The sequence below is a fragment of the Pleurodeles waltl genome, chromosome 7 (assembly GCF_031143425.1).
Source record: "Pleurodeles waltl isolate 20211129_DDA chromosome 7, aPleWal1.hap1.20221129, whole genome shotgun sequence".
Lineage (NCBI taxonomy): Eukaryota > Metazoa > Chordata > Amphibia > Caudata > Salamandridae > Pleurodeles > Pleurodeles waltl.
Genome location: NC_090446.1, coordinates 59,807,027 through 59,825,604, shown reverse-complemented (window position 1 = coordinate 59,825,604; position 18,578 = coordinate 59,807,027). Strand labels below are relative to the sequence as shown.

Here is an 18,578-nt window from a genome sequence, read left to right as displayed (position 1 = left end):
CTAGAGTCCATGCGTAAGGCTGCCAGAAATCGCCTTTTACTGTTTGGGTTTTTGTTTAGGTACTGCTAGTGAGCCAGTGGGGTTGGGCCAACCGTTGTGACTTGTTGTAGCAGTGGCTTAGTCGCCTACAAAACAAAAGTGCTGTCATCCCTTAACCAGCAGTCTGGCCTAGGAGCAAGAGTCCAACTAAGTCAAAACCATCAAAAATACACAGTACTGCCAGACTGTGCATATACATACATCTCTGGGTTATACTAACCAACTTCAAAATGGTGGATGCCCTTTAAAATACCCTAATCTAGAGGCAGCTAGCAATGTGTGATGACAAGGGGGGCAGGCAATTTCACTCTATCCTTTCATCTCCACTGTCAGATACGGCAGACATACAAAAAATTATATGACTAGCGTATTTCCACCGCTATGCATTACAGAAAGAGGGCAAGGCAGCCTACGAAGACACACATTTGGCCCTACCATCCCAATTAAAGAGTGTCTCCATACCGCAACTCTGATGCTAACCATCTCCACAAGTGTTTCCCGGGGTTGCTCATAGTTCACTTCCAGGCATGCACCGCCTGAAACACAGTGCTGCAGGTGTACCCCGCAGGCCAGAAATTAAGGAAGAAAGCAAAGGGGACAAACTGGTGGTTGGCTCAATAGCAAGATGACACATTGAGAAAATTATGGGTGAGAGGGTATTTATTTCCAGCCAGACTGATATGCAGTGACAATCAGTACTTCACCCTCCAACTGCCACCGCTTGGAATCCCCACACTCAACAATCTCCCCCAAGCATAGAATCATAACATGTTCAAAAATATATCTTGTCACTGAACCATAATATGCTCCTTTGTTATGTCATTTGCCCTACTATTGTATCAGAATATATCTCTTAGCTCAGCTGTAATAGGACCACTTGTTGCATCATTGGTATGAAACAGACAATCACTGTAATATACATCTGAAGTCACACAGTTGCTTTACCAAGTTCTTCTTTTGCAGGTTGGTCGAGGTCATTAGTGGGCACACTGTTCCAGCTGAAGAAGTTCAGATGGCTGCTGGTTCCAGTAGGAGCAGCGGTGGAAAGTCACTGGAGCTGGTGCAGAGACACTTGGGGAGACCACTTGGAAAAGGGCTGTGCAGGTAAGTTTAGAAGTGGTGCTTTGAGGTCCCCTTGGAGTGTGAAGGTCGCAAGGGGTGAGGGACTCTTAGGGCACAGCTGGTTCTTTGTTGCAGGGCACAGGGTGGCTGGGTGCAGAGCAAATTGGTGATCCAGGAGCTGTGCGCAAAGATGCCCTTTGGATCTGGAAGTAAGTCTCTTTAAGGGTTGCTTGCAGGACAACGGGGGCACTTTGGCCGGAGGTCCAGGGTGTTTCTAAAGTCCCTTGACTGGGGCTTCCTCCTGGTTCTTTTTCAGCCCAGGGTGGGCTGGTTTTCCTGGTGTCTGACATCAGTTGACCAGTACCCAGGGTATTGGTATGGTTCAGCCACTAGAGGGCACAGTGCCACCAAACATGGCACACTTGCAAGGATTATCCTTGTGGTTGTCGGTGTTTTGTCGGGTTGAGCTGCGACTTCCGGTTCGGGAGTTAGCAGCCAGTCAGTGAAGTGACCCTCTCTGGGTTGCTGGTTTGTTTGTTGTTGCAGAGTGGTACCCCCACTCTAGAGTGAGTTCTAGGTGACTGTCAAATCATGGAGGTCCTATGGGTTTCTTAAGGTTGGTCCAGTTGTCCAGCAGCATCTCAGCGGTGAATGTCGGGTCCTGGGTGCAGCAGGTGGGTTTGGCGCTTTTTGCAGCAGGTCCACAGTTCTCATGCCTTGGTTCTTCTTTGTGCTGGTCTTCTTTGCATCCTTAGAATCTGATTTCTTGGTCTAGGGATGCCCACTAAATGCTGAAATTAGTGGGCGTTTTTGGGGAACGTGGTAGTGTCCAATGGGACACTTACCTTTGGGTGGCTACACCCACTATAGTGACCACTTCATGTGGGAAGGGTCACTTCCCTAACCCTGATTGGCTATTTGCTTTCCATCTAAGAAGGAGGGAAATTAAATGGAGTGTTTACTTCACAGGCAACACCATACAGGTGGTGCATGCCAGGTGGGGCCACTCCCCCTACCCTTTTCGTGGTTTCCCGCCTTTGCTCTGGCCAAAAGTGGAGGTTTGCAAAGGGGGAGGCATCTGCTGCCAGCAGCAGGCCTGGGGTTGAGTTTCAAGGGTAGTAAGCCCTTTGAAGCTCACCAGCAAGGCAGTGCACATTCCTGGGGGAGGGGGTGTTAGCACGTACCATTTACTAGGGACTGATAGTGGCAGCTAAAGGTGTTTCCAATTACCTTTACAATGTTTTAGGGATAGAAAACTGGCACTGGGAATCTGGTTAGCAGGATCCCATTGCACTCCAGTCCAAGTTGCATCCAGAAACCGGGCAAAAAATGGGGGGGGGGAGTACTGCAACAAGGTGCCAGTTTTCCACACAACTGTCCCTTAGCCCACAGGCCAGGAGACTCAGCCAAAATCTGGGAGAGGCTTCATAGTGTGTCAGACGAGGAAGAGAAGGGAAGCAGCCTGGCTGGCTAGTTGCAGGGCCTACTACTGCCTCACTATGTAAATAAAGCACCCGTCTTTTATCATGTCCCAATTTATGTAGTAATCTTCTTAATTTTCTCCTTTTACTCCAACTCCAGCCAAGCCAACACGTGTTTCGTCTGGGACGTAACCCAATGACTTCCTCAAGGCTTTAATATGCCAGTTGAGATCTGCCTTAAAACTCCTCTTTCAATTCACCCACATCCTCTCCTTCGAACTCATGCAATTATTTGTTCTGCTCAGAATCCTATAATCGTGTCCCAGTAAGTCAAAATGTCATAATCCTCAATGAATGAATTGTGAATTGTGCTGTGGGTCACTCAGCTTCAGAGTCTTGCCTGCTGTGACAGACATCTTTTCAAGGGGAAAGAAGAAAAAGAGAAGTGGGCACTCCAAAAGAAGCAGAACCCCAACATAAAACTTCAAAGACTAAGACCGTAAATCACATTTTGGTGTCTGGAAATGCACTATAAGAAGCTGTTGTTACTCTGTGCTCTTGTCTGAACCATTGGTGCAAGGATTTTCTACATTCGGACATGCGGACTGCAGCAGCAGAGATCAATCATGCATGCAGTTTAGAGTGTTTGTTAATGTATTTAGGCCCATACTTATACTTTTTTAGCGCCTCATTTGCGTCATTTTTTTAAGCAAAAGCAGTGCAAACTTACAAAATACAATTGTATTTTGTAAGTTTGTGCCGCTTTTGTGTCATAAAGCGGCGCAAATGTGGCGCTAAAAAAGTATAAATATGGGCCTTAGTGTTTATGTAGTGCTATTTAATAGTGCTCTATTTTGCATGAATGTCGCCACACAGCCCAAGGGATGGAGGGTAAAGAATTATACATAGCTTATGTGTGGTGGAGGGATGCTCTTCTCATCAGTATGACAAGCAGGAGGAGTCTTATTCCGTGAAGCCCGAGCATGTAATACTATGGTCGTTATCGTCTGGTGTAAACTCAGCATGAGCTCACAATGTCTCAGTCACCATCCCTTATGTGAATGAAGACACTGTACAATTTCAAAACAGACAGTTCTTGGTGGGTATTTAGAATGGATATCATGGTTTCAAATAAAATCACAACTCATAAATATGAATAAATGATTGCCGATATGATAAAATGCCACATCCCCTACCCATATTAAAAAATTGTACAAGAGCTGTCTTTACACATTTTTTTCAAAAAAAGCATTAAATTGAACTATCATATGTTGTGTGCTATGATTAAATGAAAATGTATCAATTAAATATGAAAGGAAGCTTCGAAAGAGAGAAAAATGACCAAAAAATGCGAGGAGGACCAGACTTTGGGGGTCATTCTGACCTCAGCGGTAAAAGGCGCTTACCGCCGGTCAGAAGACCGCCATAACACCGCCGCGGCCGCGGAAAGCCGCCACGGTCATTTTGACCCACAATGGCCAAACCTCCAAAAATCCGACCTCCACTGCAGTCCGCCACATCAGCGGGCAGCGATAAACTGGAGATGACCAAACCTCCACCGTCACGCCAACAGAAATACGCCCATGCCATTCTGACCCACGAATCCACGCGGCGGTCTTTCAAACGCGGTATTCCATTGGCACTACACACCGCCGCGGTCAAAATACACACCCAGCACCAAAACACAGCCACATTGGACAATTCGAAATACACACACCTGATACACATACACACACCACTCCCACACAATCAATCAACTATAAAACACACACCCACATCACCCACAAACCCCTGCGACCACAATTATTGAGAGGAGGAGAGAGAGACACAGCAGACAAACCATAGCAAGACACACTGAGGCACACTACACCATCACACACACCACATAGAAGCACAAAGCACCACACACCAACATAGTCATCATCACATACACCACCCCACACCTCACCCACACCACCCCATGGCACCCCAAAGGCACCCACGCTTTTCGGACCACGAACTCCGGGTCATGGTGGAGGAAATCCTAAGAGTGGAACCCCAGCTCTTCGGCTCGCAGGTGCAGCACACCAGTATAGCTAGGAAGGCGGAGCTATGGCAGCGGATCGTGGACAGGGTCAACGCGGTGGGACAGCATCCCAGGAATAGGGAGAACATCCGCAAAAGATGGAACGACCTACGGGGGAAGGTCCGATCGATGGTCTCCAGGCACAACATCGATGTCCAGAAGACTGGCGGCGGACCCCCACCCACCCCTCCCGAATTTACATCGTGGGAGCAAGACGTCTTGAACATCCTGCATCCTCAGGGCCTCGCTGGAGTAGCCGGAGGAATGGACTCTGGTAAGTCCAATCTCAACTACTATATCCCCCCCACCCCACCAGCATGCCAACCCACACCCCCACCCTCACCCCCAACCCCCCAGCACACATCCTCCCTGACAATGTCTCACCAGCACAACCCACCCATCCCAACACCAACCCCTGCATGCCAACAGAAACCCTGGACACCCATCACCTAAGCATGACCACTGCACTACCCCCCCGCCCCCCCACCTACTACCCTCACAACACCTCCCTCAAGGGAATGCCTGCACTGGGGGACAAGGGCACCCATAACACGCACGCTATTGCACACACAGAAACAATAACCAAACTCTCTTACCCCATGCAGGACCCGAACGACAACACACCAGCCAGGAGGGTCCAGAAGTGTCCATCCCACCACCGGAACAGGCCCACACTGAGGATAGCAGCTCTGTCGACAGTGAACCTGATGACCAGCCCGGACCATCGGGGACCTCTGGGCAGTCGGTTCCCCTCAGGCAGCCACAGGCCACACCAGACCCGACCCCCTCTGCCAACACCAGCACAGCTCCCACCCAGCGGGCCCATGCCTCTGTCTCTAGGACAGCTCAATCAGCGGTGTGTCTGCCACTACAGGGCACCCAGGCTAACCCAACACCCCCAACAACAACAGGGACCTGGGGGCAGTGGTAACGGGCACACCGTCCAGGGGACAGAGGCCTGGGGAAACCGGGCAGCTCGGAGGGCTGCTGTGCGACAGGGGGGGGAGGAGAGGCCCAGGGAACCCACTCTCCAAGAGGCCCTCACCACCCTCATGGGGGCCTACCACCACTCCCAAGAAACGATGGCGACGGTACTGGCCAGGTTCACTGAGATCCAGGCACAGCAGGAGGAACGCTACATGGGGTTCAGGGAGGAGCTGAGAATCATCGGGACCGCAATGGGGACCATTGTCCTGGCCCTCAACAGGATAGAGGACGCGTTGCGGGACCATGTTGCACCACACAGGGCCCCTGTCACTAGCCCGGACCAGGAACAGCCTACCACCTCCGCCGGCGCTAGTGGACAGGAGGCCCCAACACCACGACAGCCCCCCAGAACCCCACCTCCTGCTGAAGAACAACCACCCCGTAAGAGGAGCCTGAGATCAAAGAAAAAGACAGAGTAGGATGTCAAGACCCCCGCCAGCAGGACATACCCCCTCAAGTCTTCCCACTGTCCCACATTGCCACCCTGTCCAACCATGAACTGCCTATGCTCCATCCTACCACAGGCAAAAGGACAATGCACCTGTGAGACTGAGAACTGGACTCTGCCATGGATATTCCTCCACCCCCACCCATCACCCTTAGAATCACATGTACCGATATCTAGCACTGTAAATAAATCACATTTTGCACACAAATCTGTTTGGAGTCATGCTGTATTATTAACAAATGTATTACATATTACTGTTCAATATCTGTTCTGTCAATTACTGATGACAACATACCAATGTCAATACGCTGTATTTCATGGGCAAACCAAGCAGAAGTCAGGTACTGAGTCAGACAGCACTGAGAAGGGAAGGGAAAGGCAAAAATTAATGAAAAAGATCTGGGGGGAACTACAGAAAGTACAGATGCAGGAGGCTATAAGCAATTGTGAAATGGCGTGGGTGATTCTTACCTGTGTGTTACTGGAAATACTGTTGTATCACTCTGTCCCTATTGTCTGTGTCGTCCTCTGAGTCTTCCTCCTCTTCACTCTCCACAGGCTCCACGGCTTCTACAACACCACCATCTGGACCATCCTCCTGCAGGAAAGGCACCTGGCGTCGCAAAGCCAGGTTGTGAAGCATACAGCACGCCACGATGATATGGCACACCTTCTTTGGTGAGTACATTAGGGATCCACCAGTCATATGCAGGCACCTAAATCTGGCCTTCAGGAGCCCAAAGGTTCGCTCAATCACCCTCCTAGTACGCCCATGGGCCTCATTGTACCGTTCCTCTGCCCTGGTCCTGGGATTCCTCACTGGAGTCAATAGCCACGGCAGGTTGGGGTAACCAGAGTCACCTATTAGCCACACACGCTGTCTCTGTAGCTGTTCCATCACATAGGGAATGCTGCTATTTCGCATAACATACGCGTCATGCACTGACCCTGGGAACTTGGCATTTACATGGGAGATGTACTGGTCAGCCAAACAGACCACCTGCACATTCATAGAATGGTAATTCTTCCTGTTCCTGTACACCTGTTCATCGTCATTTGGGGGGACTAAAGCCACATGGGTTCCATCAATTGCACCAATGATGTTTGGGATGTGTCCAAGGGCATAGAAATCAGCTTTCACTGTAGGCAAATCACCCTCCTCTGGGAAAATGATGTAGCTCCACATGAGTTTCATCAGGGCAGACAACACTCTGGACAAGATCTTTGAAAACATAGGCTGAGACATCCCAGATGACATGGCCACTGTTGTCTGGAATGAGCCAGTTGCAAAAAAATGGAGGACTGACAGAACCTGCACTAGAGGGGGAATTCCTGTGGGTTGGCGGATGGGGGACATCAGGGCTGGCACCAGCTGGCCACACAGTTCATGGATGGTGGCTCGGTCAAGTCGGTATCGTAGTATTATATTGCGTTCTTCCATTGTCGACAGGTCAACCAGCGGCCGGTACACGCGAGGATTCCTCCTTCTCATCGCAAGTCCCAGCGGACGGTGCCTAGGAAGGAGAATATGGAGTACAGAGTCAATCCACTCACAGGTACGTACAACACAGCTTGCACAGTACAGGTAAATGTATGGGTTGCTATGTTTGTATGTGTGCCATAGCAAGGCCTAGGCCTGTGTGACGCAGTAGAAATTAAGCCATGTGGGCCCTTGAAATGGCGGCTGCCTGACCTGTGAAGTGGGACAATGGGATGTGAGGTCACTGCGCTGGCGGGACACACCGTGGCGGTAGGCGGTCGAAGACCGCTGTGCGAAGACGCATTGGTTAACATTGAAGCCTATGGGTTTCAGGAGCCAATGACGATGTGCGCCGACGGTCGCGGTACGCACCGTCGCGGTACGCACCGCCGCGGGCGTGACCGCCATTTCCTATCTGCTTAATCACTCGAGACCTGATCATCCACAGGAGAGGACCTGTACTGCAAGTGCTGCTGTGAACTCGGTCTGGAAGTGACAATGGCTGCTGCTCCTGGTGAAAGGGCCCCTGCCTTCAGTTCAGAAGAGTTGGAGAAGCTCGTGGACGGGGTCCTCCTCCAGTATGCGCTACTCTACGGTCCTCCAGACCAACAGGTGAGTACACTCAGTGCACATTGAATGGGTTATGCCTGTGTGGTGTGGGGGGGATGCAAGTTGGTGGGGTGGGGAGGAAATGAGGAGTGCAATGCACGACAGATGAGAGAATGGGAACCATGGCAAGGTAGGGGAGGGGGGGGCATGTACTCCAAACAGACAGATATGGGACTTTTTCTCTTTCCCACCCTGTACATGTCAAACAGGTGAGCGCCCATCAGAAAATCGATATTTGGCGTGCCATCGCCAAGGAAGTCCGGAACTTGGGGGTCCACAACAGACGTGGCACCCACTGCCGCAAGAGGTGGGAGGACATCCGCCGCGGAACAAGGAAGACCGCAGAAACACTGCTGGGGATGGCCTCCCGACCTAGGAGGGGTGCCAGTCGCACCATGACCCCCCTGATGTCCCGGATCCTGGCGGTGGCCTACCCTGCTTTGGATGGGCGCTTGAGGACAGCACAGCAGACACAAGGGGGTGAGCATCTGCACATTCTCCTATCTGTATGCGCAGTGGAGGCGTCTGGGTGGGGGAGGAGGGCTGTGGGTGACATTAGGCCAGGGCGCTTTCTGTAGTGTAGTCCTCCCCCTTAGGCATGGCCCTGTGCCCCCGCCCCCCACCTCTGTAGGGTGCCAAGCGCAGCTACCCATGGTCCAGCATCACCCATTTGCGCGTCTGTTGGCCCTAGACCTGTTGGCCTAGTCAGAAGTACTGAGTAGTGTACCCCTAGGTCGCGACTTAGTGCATGAGGCACCTGTGTCTGTCCTCTCCGCAAAGGGCATTGATAAGGCATGCACTCAACTTTGTTTTATTTCTCCCCCCACCCTAAATCTTTGTTTTCTTGTGCTTTAGCATCATCAGGCGGAGGAGATTTGGCGTCGGAGCAAGAGGGAGCTGCAGGTCACCAGGCCCCGGTGGGCACTGACACAGACACCGAGGGCACCAGTGATCCGGAGGGCGAAGGGAGCACCACAATGGGGGCCGGTGGAGACACCAGCGACACGGACACGTCCTTGTTTGGGAGCTCCCTAGCGGTGGCGGCAACATCTGTGCCCCCCGCAACAACAGGTACAGCCGCCACCCAGCGCACCAGCACCGCCCTCCCAGCAGACCCTCACTCTTCGCTCCGTGGCCGCTCGGCCAGGAAGGCGCGCGTCTCCTTCACCCCAGGCACCTCAGCCCCTGCCTCTGTTACCCCTGCTGCCCTCAGTGCGGAGCTCATTGACCTGGTGAGGACGGTCATTGTTGGGCAGACTACCCTTCTGAATGCCATCCAGGGGGTGGAAAGGGAGGTGCATCGGAGCAATGCCTACCTGGAGGGCATTCATTCGGGTCAGGCTGCCCATCAACGAGCGTTCACTGCTCTGGCCTCAGCACTGACGGCAGCCATTGTTCCTGTCTCCAGTCTCCCTCTTCTATCTGCCTCCAGCCTGTCTCTGTCCCCTGTACCTCAGCCTATCCCATCCACACCATCAGACCAGCCTGCACACACCTCAACACCCAAGGCTAGCTCATCCAAACATAAGCACCACAGAAAACACAAGCATTCACCCAAGCAACACACAGATGCAGACATATCAACAGTCACTACCACCTCTGTGTCCCCGTCCTCCTCGTCTCCCTCCTCCCTCCCTGTGACGTCTACACTCACACCTGCATGCACACCAACATCAGCCAGTTCTTCCACCACCAGCACACCATCCACTACAGTCCGCACACCTGCAGTCACCACCCCCACTGGCATTTACACGTCCCCTGTGTCCTCACCCACTGTGTCTGTCACCCCCTCTTCCAAGACACATAAACGCAGGCAGACACCCAAACAACAGCCAACCACCTCACGACAGCCTACGTCCCAGTCACCTGCACCCAAGGACAGCACACCTGACTCTCCTACAACCACATCCTCTTCCTCCACTTCTCTCACCACTACTCCTACCCCTTACCTTGGTCCCAAGAAATATTACCTCTCCAATCTTGACCTCTTTCCCTGACCCACCCCCTCCAACTGGGAAAAGTCCCAAGGTCACCTCAGCCACCACCAGGCCAGCTTCTAAAGTGCAAGTGGTGCATGGCAGTGACACTTCGGTGAGCAGGAAGGGGACAGCCAGCCCCCCCCCAGGCAAGAGGACCCGGAAAGTTAAGGGCCGCCGTGAGCGGACAGAGACGGCTGCCCCCAAGGAGGTAACTCCGGCCACTTCACCTGTCACAACAGCCAGGGGAGGCAAGGGCCCGAGAGCCCCATCTAAGGAGCGGAAGGACAGCAGGGCGGAGAGGACAGCCACCAGGAGCGCGGAGCAGGAGGGCCCCACAAGCCCCATCCCGGCTGCAAGGGACGACACCAAAGGGCCCAGGACTCCGTCCCCGAAGGGGCCTGACCCTGCACGTTCGGAGGGCGAGTGAGCAGGGTGTCCAGGCCAGGTCTGACTCCCTTGACATACTGCAAGAGCACCGCTGAAGAGGGCCCCGCCATGAAGACAGGTACCGCTGAACAGGGCACCGCCGTGCAGAAGAGCACCGCTGAAGAGGTCCCCGCCGTGAAGACAGGTACCGCTGAACAGGGCACCGCCGTGCAGAAGAGCACCGCTGAAGAGGGCCCCGCCGTGAAGACAGGTACCGCTGAACAGGGCCCGCCGTGCAGAAGAGCACCGCTGAAGAGGGCCCCGCCGTGAAGACAGGTACCGCTGAACAGGGCCCGCCGTGCAGAAGAGCACCGCTGAAGAGGGCCCCGCCGTGAAGACAGGTACCGCTGAACAGGGCCCGCCGTGCAGAAGAGCACCGCTGAAGAGGGCACCGCCGTCTCAAGCACCGCTCCGCTGGGCCGTTCCTGTCAAGCACCGCTCCGCTGGGCCCTTCATCTCAAGCACCGCTCCGCTGGCCCTTCCTGTCAAGCAACGCTCCGCTGGGCCCTTCATCTCAAGCACCGCTCCGCTGGCCCTTCCTGTCAAGCACCGCTCCGCTGGGCCCTTCATCTCAAGCACCGCTCCGCTGGCCCTTCCTGTCAAGCACCGCTCCGCTGGGCCCTTCCTGTCAAGCACCGCTCCGCTGGGCCCTTCCTGTCAAGCACCGCTCCGCTGGGAACCGCCGTCTCAGGCACTGTTTATGGTTCACTGTGCCCACCATGCCTCCTCCTTGACCAGTGGAGACTGTCATCCACCGGATGGACTGTGGCTTTGCACTCCCCAGGATGGTCCAGTGGGCAGCCCACCCACTGTAGAGACATTGAGAGACTGTGGCTTTGCACTCCCCAGGATGGTCCAGTGGGCAGCCCACCCACTGTAGAGACATTGAGAGACTGTGGCTTTGCACTCCCCAGGATGGTCCAGTGGGCAGCCCACCCACTGTAGAGACATTGAGAGACTGTGGCTTTGCACTCCCCAGGATGGTACAGTGGGCAGCCCACCCACTGTAGAGACATTGAGAGACTGTGGCTTTGCACTCCCCAGGTGGCTCCTCGTGGATCTGGCGTCGTGGACTCTTGTGGCGGCCCCCCCTTCCCTTCCCCCTGAGGTGCCTGTAGTTTTGTCATCAGATGCCCCTGCAGTGTTCTCTCCAAAGGACCCAGGTCTCGTGTGTGGGCTTTGCCCTTGTTTCGCAGAACATTGGCCCACGGACATGCTAGATTCGTAGGATGTGCAGGACTTGTTACTCCAGTTATACACTGATGTGTATATATTTTTAATTTTTGTATATATTTATCACGGTTGGTCAATAATTTCCAGGAGATTTTTTTTTACATAAATATTTATTCTAAATTTGGTTGTGTCATTGTATTTTTTACGGGTGTTTGGGTGGTGTCACTGTGACTTGTTGCTCTGCATTGGTGTGTACATATTGGGGGGGGGGTGTGGGTTGCATATGTGTGTGCCCGTAACCTTTCGTCCTCCCCCCTCCCGTGTGTCGTAGGTGCAGTACTCACCGTTGACGTCTGCGCCGGAGTTCGTACTCGTGGTAGATGAGCAGGTAGACGAGAGCAGGTATGATGTTCAATTCGGGTTCCATGCTGTCCGGATTCCGCGTGGAGTGTCTCGAGGTGAGCGTTTTCCATTGAAAATGTCTGTTTCCGCCGTGTTTTTATCGGCGGGGCTCCCGTCCCGGAAAAGGTGGCGGATTGGTGGGTCGTGATAGGGTGGGCGGTACATTGTCTGCCGCCTGGCTGTTGGCGGTGACCGCCGCGCTGTTTGTTTGTTCCGCCGTGGCGGTCGGAGTGTTAAAGCGGCGGCCTGTGTTGGCGGTTCCCGCCAGGGTCAGAATTGCATTTTTTTGAACGCCGGCCTGTTGGCGGGTTGGCTTTATCACCGACCGCCAGGGTCAGAATCACCCCCTTTATCTGTTCGAATCAAGGTAGTTTTAACCGAAAAAGGTGTAGCCAGACCTCCCTTCACTCTATCAGCTAACAGGGGAGTAGTATGCTGGAAAAAGTCATATAAACCTTCAACTTAAATATCCTCACTCATCCAGGTATCTTGGCAACAGATGATATCATAGTTGCTAACAAAAGATACTCAATCGGGTTTGGATATTTTGGGATCAGCACCCAATATATTTAAGAGACAAGAGCCAATCCCTAACCTATCCTACTAGGAGAAGATGGCAAGGGGGCATTTCCAATAGAGAAAACAGGATGTGGGACTTCAGACCTGGTACATGCTGATGCAGCTACTTGATTATGAGATTGAACAGCATCTCTTAGGCAGAAGTCAACTATTTGTGTTAAGGCCCTCGAGTGGCTTAAAGTGATTCATTGTGGGCACATTAAAACAAATATCAGTGCCACCTTAGCCTTTTTCCCTCTTTCAGAATACAGAGGAAGATTTGATGTAAAAAAAGTTGACCTATAGAAATATGCCAAAGGATGAACTTGAATACCATCCTGATTCATAGTCAAGTGGGACAAATGGTGTAAAAGATGCCTTACTAATATCGGATCCTTAAAATTCACCACAACACAATCTGTCAGGATAGGCTTTGGAATGTGTCAGGGGTCCAGCAGGGAACTAGCAGGATGATCGGTCAGAGGACTTGCTGAATGAAACTGGGACAAGACTGGATGCTAAGTTTGTGTGTGGTCTCTGAAGGGAATACAAAGAAGAGAGTTTTAGAATGCTGGAAGGGAAGCAGGACAGAAAAAGGTTGGAAAAAGGATGTTGCTAGCTCACTGAAAATCCACAGGGCAAACACAAGAACACACAACAGGAATTTAAGTAGGGAAACGGTAGACAACTATCATAAATGACAGTTTTTCTGCTCCTCTGAAATTATCTCTCTGTAAGGTGGAGAGATCTTATACGAAAGCAAGGAGCAGATTAATCTCAGAGTTTTAGGAGACACCCAGCAGCTCCCATGGAGAAGGAGTGCTGGGTGGTTCTCTGTGCCAAAGGCACAATCCTTGGAATCTAACTGGCACACTTGAAAGCAATGAAAATCCAGATAACAAGATGGAACAAAAGGGAACAGAACAAGGAACACCAAAACAGAAACTGGGCTTTGCGAAAACAGGACTGGAAATCAGGGTCAGGAACAGGACTGGGATTCTGAGAACAAGGCTAGTAAATTTCTGCACTCAAACAAGTGGAGACAGAAATATTCTGACACACAGAAACACAGAAAACAAAACAAGGAGTCTGCATATAACAGGGCAGATCAAGAAGAGTTGTGACCGGAGACTATGAATAATGCTGACGCATGAACAGACATGCAGGACCACAAGGGACAGAAACTGATACTACATATAGGCAAAAAACAGGAAAATAGGTACATGGAGGAAGGAAACAGAATCAAAGTACAAGCCTGTAGTAACAGCAGCAGGAACACAGAGAACAAGAATACTCATCAGAGGTCAGTTGCAAAACCAGCACACTCTGCGCTCACAGGGCTGAAATAGCTGGAGACTCAGGGGAGAAGCACTGGTGCAGGGAGAGAGCCAGATGCAAGGAATTATCCGGATGTAGGGAATCAGGGAAACACCAATGAAGGGAAGGCTGAACTGAGACTTGTAGGTAGGAAGGCCAAGGAAATCTGGAAACACACGACTGGGAATAAGAAAACCTGGAATGGAGTGTGGATTGGAACAACCATAGAGATGGGTCCAGAATACAGAGATAACTGTAGGATCCAGGGACAAATCTATCCAACACGAAACTACCACCAAGACATGATTTAGGAAGGGTCTTAAGACAGTGGGAACTACAAGGACCATGATGCATCAGGACAATAGAGTGGAAGCCTGTACAGGAATACAAAGTGTATCTGACGAGGAAAGGTGTAGATGTATAATGTAAATTTAAAGATAAAGGCAGGAATCCAGGGGGCTTGGGGAGTACCGCCTAGTGGCAGGATGGTAGAATCCTAACACAATCACCTTTAGTACCTTTCGTATGGGGGTCAATCCATTCCACCCTTCTAACTAAAAGAATCTCGTTATAAAAATCATCACAACAGCCCAATTTCGGTCGATCCTAGCCAGTGCACCATCGTAGGTTTTAATGATGAACAGCCCTCATTTGATTCAGGCATAACAGTTGGTACATCTTTCAGCACAATAACGCAAAGGGTGTGGAGCAGCACAATGTTGGCTCTACCTTTATATGTCATAATTATGCAATTATATACACAAATCTTACATTACACTCACTGTCTGCCTTAACTTCATTAACACGTGTGACGTATTCAAATGTATAATGGAGGACTAATAATTGTAGGGATTAGAGACTCATATACGAGTACACTAATGCTCAGTTTAAACATGTAATCTTGTACTTTATTAATCTTTGGCATTTATTCATCATATACATATATATATAATCATGTATTCGAAGTTCATATTGACTGCTGAGTTAACTTAGCCTGATAAATGCATTCAGGGTTGCTCGTATATTCTTTCTCTTTTTGCAGGTGCATTATCATGCTTCTCGTGAGTTGGAGAAAGGTTTATTGTTTGTATTAGACTGCTGATAGTGAGGCATGGAGGGAAGAACTTCGTAGTGAACGTGGAGGATTAATGGTTGAAAGAGGCCGTCTGTTGATCATGTACCAAGGCGGCAAGATTTTCAAGGTTGAGGCTTACAGTCCCAGTTTCGATTCAAAGGGAAACTTAAGGAAGGTTGCAAATGCTCCTCTCAAGTAGCTATTTGGTTGGTTACCCGTAGGTTGAAAGGAGCTAAGTATTTTTTGGAATCTCCTGTTATTTTAATTGGTGTGACCACAGTTAGCAAGGCAGATTCCTTTTAGACTTGGAGAGGTGCAGACCTCTCTGCTTACTTTATTCCTGCAAGTGTAAAACTTTAAGCTAAACACTTATTCCCTTTTTCCAAGACTTCTACAGAAGTCTACATTATGTTAACATTTTCTATGTTCCCTGTGTAGAATTACTGGGTAGATGGTCCTGTAGCCGATCTTTGTTTAGAAGAGAGAAGAGAAGTTTCTTCATGGAACATCTGTTTACTTGAATTTGTTTCTTTAGTGTTGTGGCTGTCACTATTCTAGATCTCATTTTATTATGGCTCAATCTACTGAGATATTTTAGTTACCAACTGTAATGTTTTATCTTTTGAAATTATTCTTCGTATACTTATACACTGGATTGATGAGTATAACATAAAATCAATTTAGCCATATTAGGTTATTCCTGGTCCATACTGTGGAGTCACATTGGCTTCACAAGCTAGAAATGTAATCCTGATGACGTCTCCCTTACAGCCCTTCAAGTCAATCAATTGAGGTCCATACGACCAATGGAAAAAAATCTTTGATGAGTTTACTAAAAGACTGAGACGTAAGCACCCACGCACTGTCAGGCGTAATCTGGTTGTTGGAGGGTGTCATTACAGTAATGATGGCTTTATTTACACATATTGATTCCAGTTGGATTTATGCACTGACCAAAATGTTGTGAAGGAGCATGATAAACCACTTCATGGTGATGGTTCTTGATATTATCAGTTGTGTCTTGATGCATGGGCACCAGGGATAGACTCTCAGGGTGTTGAGGTTGACTAAAGACCTCCTTATGGCTTGATAATGATGAATATTTCCAAGCCACTGATTGCTCTACCATGTACAATAGCTTGAGATACATTTATGATAAAAATCAGTCACCATTAGTTTTACCTTTTGAAGGAAGTTGGTACATATTTCCATAACCTGTTTTTGAATGTCCTTTAATAACTCATGACCAACAATTTCAATGTCACTATGATCCTTGGCTACTCCATACACGCCCTTTTGTGAATTCCTCTATGTCTTAACAAATGAGGTTTGGTCTGAGAGATCCTGAGTCAGCCGTAACTGTTTCAACTTCTTACTCATGCCTTCTTTTTTCTTTTTTATATGGCGGTGGAGTAAATAAACTTAGAGAGCTTTCCTCTGCTTCAGCTTCTGCCTCAGTATTGGGATTTGACAAAGTTGGTAAACTGGTTTGTGAGGCTGAGTCCGCCATCAAGATCACACCTGGGCCACAAATTATCAGCGCCAGTTTGAGAAAAAGTTCCAGGATTCTCAAATATAACTCTTGGTTCCGGGGGGGAGGATAGGTTTGCCTCAGAACTGCATCAATTCTTTCTGCAGCGTTCTCTATTTCAGTTGTTATTATGTACAATACAGAGTTTAAAATGTTGGTAATAGAAGATATTGCCCTGGACACTTCCACTTTATTAGTTTTAGATACTCTAGCCTTTCTTTTCCCCTTATTTGAGCTGCAAGAGGAAAAAAGTCTACCTCTTTAAAGGACTATCAGCAGGCCAAACAAAAGAGTCTCAAGACCTAGAGGGGTGGCCCAGCTTAGCTTCTTCCGGGGTCTGATGGGCCTGCTCTTGGTCCGGTCTTCGCCTGGGCACGCGCCCAGGTGTGTCCCGCCCATGGGAGGAAAGGGCACCTTATAAGTGCTGTGGGTGTCTCTGCTTCCTGCTCGCAATGAAACCTGGGGCACGTAGTCCTCGCCCCTGACTGCTGATGAGGCCCAAGAGAAGTTGCATCTTGTTTCAGCGCTGAATGGTCTCTCCATAGGTCTTTAAATGAGATCAGAATTCCATGTTGAAAGAGTTGAACAAGAGTTTCCAGCCACAGGTCCCGCCAACAGAATACATTGGGTAGGGTCAGTTATGTTTGATAAAACATGGTGTCCTGTGATAGAAATGGTGTGGTGGTAAGAGGCAGCTGTAAATAATTGGCAAGCAGTCCCAGGAAGTACAGGGCTAATACTGTACATGCCTGGTGCTGCTTCAAATGTGATGTGTCATCGCGGTATTACTGGGGTGGTTTCCCTGAGGACCCCCAAATATCTCAGAACCGGGCTGGCACAATGTCATCCCATATGCTGCTTAACATTGACTACCACCACTACAAAACTGGCAGATATGGACTAACACTTGTGCCTAAGAAAAACTGCGTGACGTCCAATACGGTGTACGGACTAGGTAGGCCAAGGCACTGGATGCATTTAACTAGGACAGCCAAGGCCCTGGATGTATTTATTATAATTTAAATTGGATGGTAATTGCTTTTTGCGACCACCATCTATACCATTTGTAATTGGAAGGGTGGAGCCCCTTCGCCCAGTATCAGAAGCCGCTGCTAGTGATTGGTCTTCCTAAGAGAAACAACTGCGCACCAAAGTTTTAAAACAAAATGGGAGTCCTTGCGCCAGGTGTCCAGATAGGTTAAACAATACTTACAGCAGTGAACAAACTGATCAACATGAATGCTACTGTGTCAGGGATAATATTTACTGCTGAGGCAAAATCTCTGCTGGGGATGGACTCTTGAGTATTTGACTATTTCACATAAGCCCCTTGTGAATGTTCTTTTAACTCTACAGCTTTTTGGGCAATGTCTTGTAAAATGTGGAGTTTAAAGTGCACTATGTTGCAACAGTTTTTTCCAAAACTTGCGGTGTGGTGGCCTTACGATCCTTCAGACCTTGCCAAAAAAGGGCTCAGTCTCTGACCAAGGAATTGGGGAGGACTTGAAAGTGGAAACTGGACATTAATTATGCTTATCTTGTTGGCAGCAAAACAGGAAATAGCAGTGCACTGAAAACACACAAGTGCCCCAGATGTTTTACCCTGGCCCATAGGTTGTGGACACTAACGGTGAAACTGTATCCTATGCCTGAGGGATGAACATAGGGAATTTGAACACGAGTGGAAACAAGTGATTGACTGTTTACGGGACGAGTCACCCAACCTGAAATATCTATGGACACTGAGGACACAGAGATTAAACTGAACACAAGAGGAGGCCAAACAAGAGAACACCTCAGATTAACTATAGAAAAGCAGTAAATCAATGTTGGGGGTGAACAGAAATTACAAACTAGTCATTTTTAGGAGCCCGAGCAGGTTCCGTAAAGGAGAAGGAGATTTGATATAGGGGTAAATATTATATCGCTTTATCGAATCTGTATTCTGTAACTAGAAATGTAAGAAAATAAAATGTTATTAAAAAATTGTATCATGGGTGAACCCA

At 49.6% G+C, this 18,578-nt stretch overlaps 1 protein-coding gene across 2 annotated transcripts in view; it reads right to left on the bottom strand.

The window, feature by feature from the left end:
• LOC138303629 (killer cell lectin-like receptor subfamily B member 1B allele A) overlaps positions 1-18,578 on the bottom strand; it is a 187,408-nt gene that overhangs the window by 32,799 nt on the left and 136,031 nt on the right. The gene's annotated exons all lie outside the window — the stretch shown is intronic.